Below are 10,264 nucleotides of genomic sequence, written 5' to 3' on the forward strand. Positions count from 1 at the left end.
TCCAGAAAAAGCCACGCCCCCATAAATTTATCCGAGGTAACTCAGACGCACCAATACAGTGAATATTACCAAAATTATCACCATGATAATAATGTTCATTGTGTGCAGACAAAAGCCACGCCCCCAAAAGCTTTTCGCAGAACTCAGATGCACCAATACAGGGACACATTTTCCTCACCGAATCTCAATAAATCGGGCATGAAAAAAAAAATCACGGTATTAATAAAAAATAATTGCATAGTTGCAAAGCCATGCCCGCTAAGTTTTTTTTTTTTTTTTTTGTGACACAATACCGCCAAATCTGCGATAGTAAATTTCACAATAATAATGACAATTTCGTAGGTGTACCTAATAAAGTGACTCCGACAAAAGCGACTCTTGGAGGTGTGTGTGTGTGTGCTACTAATCTGCCCCACCACCCCCAACACGCAGAGGAGGTGTGTGTGTGTGTGTGTGTGTGTCTCTCTCTCTCTCTCTGACTTCCCCACACGTGCCCGCGCACACGCACGCGCAGGCACTCCGGCTCAGTCGTCAGTCTGCAGAGCGCGAGTGCAGCACGCGCCACTTTGTGCGCACGCCTCTCATCTCTTGCACACACTCACAAAACACACACACTTTGATACACACGAACACACACAGCCAGTGATTGTGACAGCTGCGGTGGCGTCCAGTGCGCGCCGAGCGCACCCCCGGAGGAGAGAGCATGAGAGCGGAGCGGCAGGACTCCGAGCTTGGGAATTAAAGAAGAAGAAGAAAAAAAAGAAAAAGAAAAAAGGAAGCATTGGAAAGGAGACTTTGCGCGAGCTGTTTGGATTTTACGTGCCTGTCAAGCGTCCCGCTGAGGGTGAGTCAATTAAGAGCTTTTTTTTCCTTGTGAGGTGTCCGTTTACCTGCCAGACTAAAATTCAGTAAACAAACAAATTTTTCACCTTCCGGTTTGTCTTTTAATTGAGCTGATTAGCGTGACCTCGTTTGCGGCGGGAGCGATGTTCCAGCTTGTGCCACTTTGAGCCCAGTGTGTGTTTTTGGCCAAGTTGTGAGCGTGTGAGCTGGAAAAAAAAAAAAAAAGAAAAAAAAAAGTGCAGTCTTGTTTGCACTCACGCCGCATCCGAGCGATCGGCGGGCAGTGCGCAAGAGCGGAGCGGGATTACAGGCAACAATCCGAGCGGCTTGACGGAATCTGATTTGCAGAGAGACAAGGGATCACACATGCAAACACCCCCCCCCCCCCCCGCGCGCCTTTGACCCCCCCCCCTCCCTCTCCCTTCTGCAGCAAGCAGATGCTTCTTTGGATGACCGCTGACTTCTTACATTCGATTGTTCCATTACTATGCGCACTTAGTTGCCGTCTGATGCGTCCGTGCAATCGCTAGATAGACCGATACGGTTTGTTTTTTTTACTAGGATGATACCAGTCAAAGGCGAAAAGAGAAATATCGGTGTCAAAAAAAATCATAAAATGACTGCAACTCTTTATTTTGATTGCACATTGTAAGCCTTCGTTGTACGATTCCAAGAAAAGGTTCGAGCTCAGGGAAGCCGGCGGGCTTGAAATAGTTCAAGAGAATATTTTAAAAAATAACAGCAATGAAAAAATGTCACTGATGTTTGTCATTTGAAACAAAAACAAAAGTTGCAGAATTCCCAGTGTTAACTGAATAGATTACAAAGTTGACAGAAAATGGAAACAAATAGATCTCTGAAATGGATTTCTGATCAATAAAGTTGCACATATCGATACTAGCTCTTATATCAAAGTATATGTACTCTCCGCGCCGGCCAATGCTAGTATCATTCACTCAGTGGATACCGGTATTGATTAACCATCGATATCAGTCGCGATGCGAATACCTACATTAGTTGCCCGGCGGACAATAGTATTGGTCTGTGGGGGGCACTAGTATCGGTATAGGTGGATACCGGTATCAGTTGGTAGACAACACTGATATCGGGCAGTTGGAGAGACGCTGATATAGGTCGTCAGGCGGACAGCGGTGTGGGTCACTTGTTGGACACTGGTATCGTTTGTCCGGGGTACATCAGTATTAGTCAGCAGGCAACACCTGTATCAGTCGGCCGGTGGACCCCAGTATCAGGCGACACCGGTATCAGTCACGCGGGGACACCGGTATTGGTCAACAGACGGACTCGGGTATCAGATGGCCGAGGGACACCGGTTTGGGTCGGCTGTGGTATCGGCCTCCTGGTGGACGCCGGTATTGGTCGATAGGCGACACCAGTATCATTTGGAAGGTTACGGCAGTAGACATCGGTATCGGTCGGGAGGCGGATCAGTTGCCTTGAGGACACCTGTATCGGTCGGCACAGGGACACCGATATCAATCACCAGGCGATATTGGTATCAGTCACCTGGTGCACACCAGTTTCGGTCGATAGGCGACACCAGTATCATTTGGAAGGTTACGCCAGTAGACATCGGTATCGGTCGGGAGGCGGATCAGTTGCCTTGAGGACACCTGTATCGGTCGGCACAGGGACACCAATATCAATCAGCAGGCGATATTGGTATCAGTCACCTGGTGCACACCGGTATCGGTCGATAGGCAACACCAGTATGGATCGGCAGAAGGACACCGGTATCAGTTGTCAGGTGTGCACTGGTATGGTTGGTAATGCAAATGTATTTTGAGGCCAATTTCTGTATCAAATACTATTACTATTATATTAAATGTGTACATTGTTTTGGACGAGGTTCTGAATAGCAGCGCTGGTCATCGGGCTGGCCAATAACGTCTCCATTCCTTAATCCGGCCAACACACATTGTGTCAGCTTATGTTTGTAGCGTTTGCACCCCCACAACGCTGAGGCAAATCGGATTGAAAGTCCCCCCGCAGCAGGCGCCTGCTGGGGAAGCAGCAAACCGGAGCGAGCTGGAACCGGACCGGACACTGAGGCTGCTGTGCCGTGTCCTCGCGTGTAGTCCGGCAAAATTGGATCAAAAAGTACTTGACTGTAGGGACGCAACTAACCTTTATTTTAACTCTTTCAGCGCCGTGGATGAGAATTCTTGTCTTCTAACTCTTTCATTGCCAGGGACGTAGTTTTACGTTTTGTTTTTAAGAGTCCAGGCATTTAATCCCAGATACTTAATAATACAATCATAATCATAGTGTCCCCTGCATCATTTTTTCTACATGCCATAGAATTCAGACTATGAGCTGCTACTTTTTTTTTTTTTTTGCTAGCCACCAGGGGGCCGTCCCCCAGGAAAGAAAGGGAGACAAAAGCAAACGCTATCAAAGTACTGTTTTGAGTTTGAATTGCGATTTTACTTCCCACCAGAGGGCACTCTTCTCTAATAAATGCAACTGGGCGTGTTACTGTTGTGTTGGTGCAGTATTTTACCAATACAAGTGTGTCAATGGCACATTGGTCCTGCTTTTCTTTTTTTCTTGGACAGACAGTGACGTGACGAACTTCCGATACTTCCTTGACGTCAATTCCAGTTCAAACAAGTCTATGGCATCTTGAATCTTTGCAGGAAGATTTTCAAGATTTTCACAAACGATATAAAAAAAAAGAAAAAAAAAACACAAGTACAGCCTCAAAGCAGGACCCCCTATAAAAAGTCCTCACTTTGGACATCGTTGTCTTCTTGGCTTTGAGTCCCCGTTGACATTTTGTTCCTAATTTACAGTGGTGTGCTTTGGAGTCGGCTTGTTTATCATTCTTGCTCGGTTTCTATGAGGAAAGACTTTCACGTTGCCCCCCCTTGACTGCAGCCTGCGGAAGCCCCCCCCCCCCCCCCCCCCCCTGCCGTTCCCTTTCAGGAAATAGACGTGGGAAGGATGCAGTTACCTGGAGACACCGTTTTTTTCCCTTCTGTTCCCGACCTTTTAAAAGCCGCAAAACGCCTGGGCTGAAGACGTTTGACTTGTTTGCTGGTTGAAGATGATTTTCCTCACTTTTTTTTTTTTTTTTTTGGTGCATCGCCTCTTAAGTAGAGGTGTGACACATTTGCCCGGTCCGTTCGCACAAATGCGCCTTTTATTGCCTTTCAATGACTTTCGAAACAGGCACCTGTATGGACACTTCAAAGGCAGCTTTCCGTGCCTTGCTTTTTCTTTTCTTGAACAGCACCACGTATATATATTCTTAAAAAAATCAGGGGTGGACCGTGAGGGCCAGCAAGGCCTTCTCTGCTGGCCTAACATAACCTGGCATCAGTCAATTAATTTTAAAAGTATGTATCTATGTATGTGTGTGTGTGTGTGTGTGTGTGTGTGTGTGTATGTATACACATATATATATGTATATATATATATATATATATATATATATATATATATATATATATGAATGTATATATATGTATGTAAAATGTGTGTGCTCATAATGAACATCAGTATATACAGTATAACCATTGTTTTCCATTTATTAGTTTTTTCGTTCACTAAATATTTTAAGAAATATATCTACTAAAAGTATGGAAAAAAATATGGAAAAAAAAACCCTCTACGCACAATTTAACAATAATATGTAACAATAATATATAACAAATAACAATATATACATACTGTGTATATATATATATATATATATATATATATATATATATATATATATATATATATATATATATTATATATATATAATATATGATTTTTTTGTGTGTGTTTAATTTACTGCCATAATACAATGTTTCACTTTTACTGAAAACAATTTTGGCTCCAAATGAGGCTGTCATTCTTTCTAGAATTGATTTTTCCATCAATCACTTCTTCTGAGTAATCAAATACTCTAAAGTGCATTCTAAAAATGTTTTTCCCCAATCCGTTTACTTCCCAATCATTGTCATTTGCCAATGCTAAGTAGTTGACGTTCGAAAAAAAAACGCCTCAACGGTTCCTACCGTAATTCCTGTTGAAAGGCTGAAACTTGAGAATTTTAACTTCAAAACGATGGCTCGAAATGATGAAAATGGTTGTCGAATTGTGCGCCAAATCCATTGGTTGTCCGTTAATGGATTAACGTTTCCAGCTCCAGATATTGGTAACCATCTTCCTATAATATAAATATAATAATAATCGATGTTTATTTGCTTTAGAGAATATAAGTTACCTTTCGAGATGGATTCCTTGATTTATTTCAGATGTGTAAAATGCGCCTTTTGAACAGGCCGAACGCGAAAGCATGATCGCGGCCGACAGGCCCCCTAATGAAGGTATACGCACCGCGATGACCCCAAGGTGGCGGGCGGCGTGCCGCTCGGCCCGCTTCTAATGAAACCTAACGAATCCCCCGTAGCGCCCCGGCTACGAATCGTTGGAGGCTACCTGCGGGCTCGCTATACTAAAAGTCATTCACGTGTGTGACAGAAAATCTTTGTCCGCGCAGGTGCGGACCGGAGGCCCGAGACCAAGGCTCCGCCGCTTGATTCAAATTAAAGATGGCCGGACCTGAGCGATAGGGGAAAAAAAAATCTCGGTTTTATTCGATCATTCTGGATAATTCCGATTTTAAATGGAAGGAATACACCCAGCAAGCGTTTATTGAAAGGTCGGATTTAAAAAATAAAATAAAATCCTACAGAAAGTATTCGGACAAAATAAACATAAACATTCATAGCTTGTGCACAACTTTCTTAATTCAAAAGATAATTGATTTATTATGAAGTTTTTAGAACTAAAAATGAAATGGGACAAGTCTTTTTCATGTATGTAATTAATAGTTTTCAAAACACATTCTCCTACTTGCAGGCAAAAGAAAACGATGATGATAGTGCTCAATGCCCAGGCAACGACCAATCACAGCTCACCTGTTGGACACGTGACACGTGATTGGCAATTTCCTTGAGCGCACGTGATGTCATTCAGTCGACAGCCAATGAAAAGATGTGCTTCAAATGTTCTGATTATTTTTTAAATTATTACTTATTTTATTATATTTTTATGGCTCAAACTAGCATATACATACATATATATATATATATATATATATATATATATATATATATATATATATATATATATATATATATATAGTTGCATCGCTCATACCTGACACAACACAAGAAAGGCCTACAACGTTAATCAAAGCAGTCACTCAAATCGTGTCATGTTCCAGTTGATTTGTTCTTAATTTCAAAACAAAAATGTACAGTTCTTCTCCTGGCTGTAAAAAATATCACATTCGCTGACACGTGCAGAAACCCTGTGAAAATCTCGGCCCCGAAAACATTCGTGTGCGCAAACACGCAGCGGGTCACTCGTCACCTTTGGGTCAACTTTAATTTGAATTTGAAGAGTTCTTTTTGACCTAATCCCGACCTGTTGGATTTTCTTCTTTGTATACGTGAAGGAAGCCCGCTTAAACGCAATCTCCGATTGGCCGGCGCTATTCATCACTTTGCCGACGCATAGAGCGCACTTGACCTTGAGAAAGTGGCGCCCGTACCACGCCTCTCCCCTGGCCTTGTGTCAAGATGATTTCTTAGTCTACTTAACAGGAGCAACGCCATGCTTTATCACTTCCACCACTTTTTTTTTTTCTTTTAGTCAACAATGCCACGGAGGCGGCAATTCCGTTTGTGATGCGCAACAATGAGAGAGCGATGATGCCCCCCCCCACCCCGAACCCACATACCGCAGCCCCCGACCATGACATTTTATGTGAAGCGTTTGTTATTGCAAGATAAGCTAGAGTGAAGACTGAGGCGAGTGTGTCTTTGTCCTTCTGCTCTCACAACAAACAACACATTGGACGCCTCTTTGTTTTGATTACTATTATTATGATTAGCATTATCAGCTTGTGAGGTGCGCGCGTTCTTTCTTGTAATTTATTTTCACCGGCGTTGGGTGGCTATAAACTCTTGGAAGCAGTACGTCGCTCAACTGAGAACAAGGCAGCAGGTGAAACAAAGGCTGTTGGCATACCGCTACATCTTTCTTTTTTCTTTTTTTTCCCCCCAATATATATGTATATATGTGTGTGTGTGTATATAAATATATATATATATATATATATATATATATATATACACACACACACATATATATGTGTATACATGTGTATATAATGATGCTAACGTGCTAAATTGAAAATGTAAAAAACACAATATTAAAAATAAAGTGGAATATGATAGCATTTGATTGTCTAAGTGACATAAAAATAATGATGTATTTATTATGAGGATATGGCAAATCAGTGGCACTTTGATGTTTTCATTCTGCAATGGTTAGCATGCCGTAGCACTGACATTAGCGCACTGGCTAGCCAATTTGTTTCACTTACATAAAGTTTCGTTTGTTTTTTTTCCAGCTCATGTTGGTAGTCAATCACTTTTCTGCCATCCAGCACTGCTATGGCACCGTTCGTTAACATACAGTATAAAACCTTCTTTACACCCAAAGTCAGTTAGCGTTAGCTTGTCAGTTTCACCGCCGCACGTTTTCTCACTTTATTATCGGCTTGCAATGCTGATGATGTTTGTTATGCTGTAAATCTCAAGTGCCGAATGACGAAGAATTCCATTTTCTTTGAACACTTACAACTCTGATGGACATTCATGGTGGGATGTACACTCTAATGGACAAGTTGCGTGTGATAGCGAAAAGAGAAGAAAAGACACAAATAAGTGACATGCGGCGAACACGCGGCGTTATCTGGATATGAGCATGAATTACATAATTAACACACACTCGGGGGAAATTAGTGTCGGCGTCTGGAGGCGGCCGGGGGAGAAGGCGGGGGCCACGTGATGCGCTCTCATGGTGGCGCCTCATCAAGTCTTAATTATTTGTACCCCCCCGCACTTAAAAACAATCTGAATATGATCATCACCGTCATTTTTTAACGGTATTTTTCCGAAATCAACGACATTTACCTGCCATCAGTTGCATGCCCAAATGAACGTACAATTAATTTTTGCTTCACATTCTAAGTTGTTAGTTAGTTCACATCACTACTTTTTTACATATATTTTTGGCACCTTTTGTCAACAGCACTTCAGTTGTATAATCATCGTCGTCTTTTTAGACAGTATTTTCCAAAATCAGTTGACATATTTACACACAAACGTACATACACTGCAAATGAAATAAAGCATTGATGAGGTTGAATTTACCAAAAGAAGAAAAAAAAAAAAAAAACGCCTCCAATTAGGGAATTAAAAAACTTCTATCTTGCATTTCCTGGCCACGACCCAACCAGGGAAAAGGATGCAAATTTGTTCTGCATATATATATATATATATATATATATATATATATATATATATATGTATATATATATATGTATATATATATATATATATATATATATATATATATATATATATATGTATATATGTGTGTGTGTGTGAATGGCTAAAATATTCTTGTACGGGGAAATTTGACCACCATGTGAAATATCCCTGAACTTTCAGCAGGAAGCAGTCGGTTGCCACGGTAGAAAGAAGTTATTTACCAAGCCGCTCCTGCTTTCTGACAAGATGGAAGCCTAATTGGCACTCGGCCGTTGAAGTGGGAGTGCTACAGGTTAGCGCTCAATGGTGCGGTGAAGTTTCTGTCAGGGTTAGAAAGACGAGATTGAACGATTGGGGTGGAAAGTTTTACGTTTTGATGAGCTGTGAACTTCTCTGTTTTTTGAAGGCTTATAATAACCGTAACATGTATGCTAATATTCTTTATCCGGTTTATGCTATTTCATATTGTATGCTAGCATTCAGCTAGGAAAGTTTCATTCGACAACAAGTAGTGTGATGAATCGAAATAGAAATGACACTCAGTCATTATATTTTTATTTCAAACAAGATGTGTTTGAAACAAGGAGGAGATTCAAAACTGTTTGAAGAAGCTGTTGTGTTATAGTTCCTGTCTGCACTCATAATGATTCTTTTTTTTCTGTTTTATTACTTACACTTAAAGTTAACACCATATCTGCAGTTCTGCAGTTACACTGCAACTGAAACACAACACAGTAATATAAGTGTAATACCAAAATAAAGCTAGATAAGGGGTTTAACCCTCGGCTATAACTGCCTGCCCTACAATTATAAAAGACGGTTTCATGTACACATCCCTTATTGGAAATGAATGATTAATTTTGTGGTTGAAATGTATAATTTTGGGAAAACCGTGAACAGTTCAAAAAATTCAAATACTAGCATGCAAGGTATAAGTTTCTGGAATAACTTGAACTTGGAATGACATAAATCGGATTAATTGTGTGGGAGGAGATGCACGCCAAATTTGTGTGTAAAATAAAAATAGATATAACACCCAGTCTTCACTCATTTATTTTGTAAACAAGTTTCAGTGTGTTTGAAGTATGTGGGAGGTGTAAAACTATTTGAAGAGATTTTTACATGCTTCCTCTACATTGTTAATATGTTACAGTTACCTATCGCTAACTGAGTCTCGAGCGCATCCACCGTAATAAATGGGCTCATTGTAGAGTGACGGCGCGGCAATAAGTGAGAGCGGCGATGTGCCAGACGTGTTTAATTTTCACCTGTCACAGAATTAACGTCGATTAGCGGCAGGCGGAGGGACGTCGCTGACAGGCACTGTCGGCCGCAAAGCGGGAGCTCTTTTGGTGCGCGGATCGTCTTTACTAATCGGAGAGGAAGAGGCGTCAGACGTGTTTACATCATGCGTCCGTTAGCACGCTTGCTATCATTCTCATAAAAAACACGCCTTGATGGATCTCCAGCCGCAACGTCAATGCGTCCCGTTTTATTTGCATCACAACACCCTGTGATTGTTTTTGATATTTTTACACCTACGTCAACGCGTGCTATTGTCTCACCGACGTTTATTTTCGCTCATATTGAAAAAAAAATTCTCGCGCAAGTTATAATGAGCGTGTTTCCATGTTGAGCCGATATCTAGCGCCTGATATTTCGGTTTATAAGCTAAAACTTTTTTCTCATGCTTTGAGCCCTTATAGTACAGTGCGGCTTATCTTTTTTTTTTTTTTTTAACTTGCCTCGGGGTGAATTTCCCTTTAATCTTTTTACTGCCAATTCCTTTTTTTTCTGCCGAAAAAAAAAAAATTCAACCTACGGCATACGTTTACGTGTTTATAATATATGATACTTGGAAAATTTGTTAAAAAAATTCTCACTTGCAAAGAATAGGTCACAGACCCTGGGATTTTTTGTTCCATTTGTATTTTATTATAATAATAATATAAATGTGGCAGGGAAGTGAAAATGATCAACAAACGAATCAGTTTAATCAATCGTAACACACTTATATCGCACATATCAATATACTACATCATTAATTCACGATAAAT

At 40.9% G+C, this 10,264-nt stretch overlaps 1 protein-coding gene across 1 annotated transcript in view; it reads left to right on the forward strand.

Moving 5' to 3' along the window:
* Nucleotides 1–542: 542 nt before the first annotated feature.
* Nucleotides 543–10,264, forward strand: part of LOC148408044 (cadherin-12-like) — a 95,163-nt gene continuing 85,441 nt past the window's right edge. The window contains exon 1 of the mRNA XM_088402033.1: nucleotides 543–844. The gene's annotated coding sequence lies outside the window, so the exon portion shown is untranslated. The remainder of the gene's footprint in view (nucleotides 845–10,264) is intronic.

This window comes from Hippichthys cyanospilos, chromosome 19 (assembly GCF_059441005.1).
Source record: "Hippichthys cyanospilos isolate Australia breed blue-spotted pipefish chromosome 19, RoL_Hcya_1.0, whole genome shotgun sequence".
Classification (NCBI taxonomy): domain Eukaryota; kingdom Metazoa; phylum Chordata; class Actinopteri; order Syngnathiformes; family Syngnathidae; genus Hippichthys; species Hippichthys cyanospilos.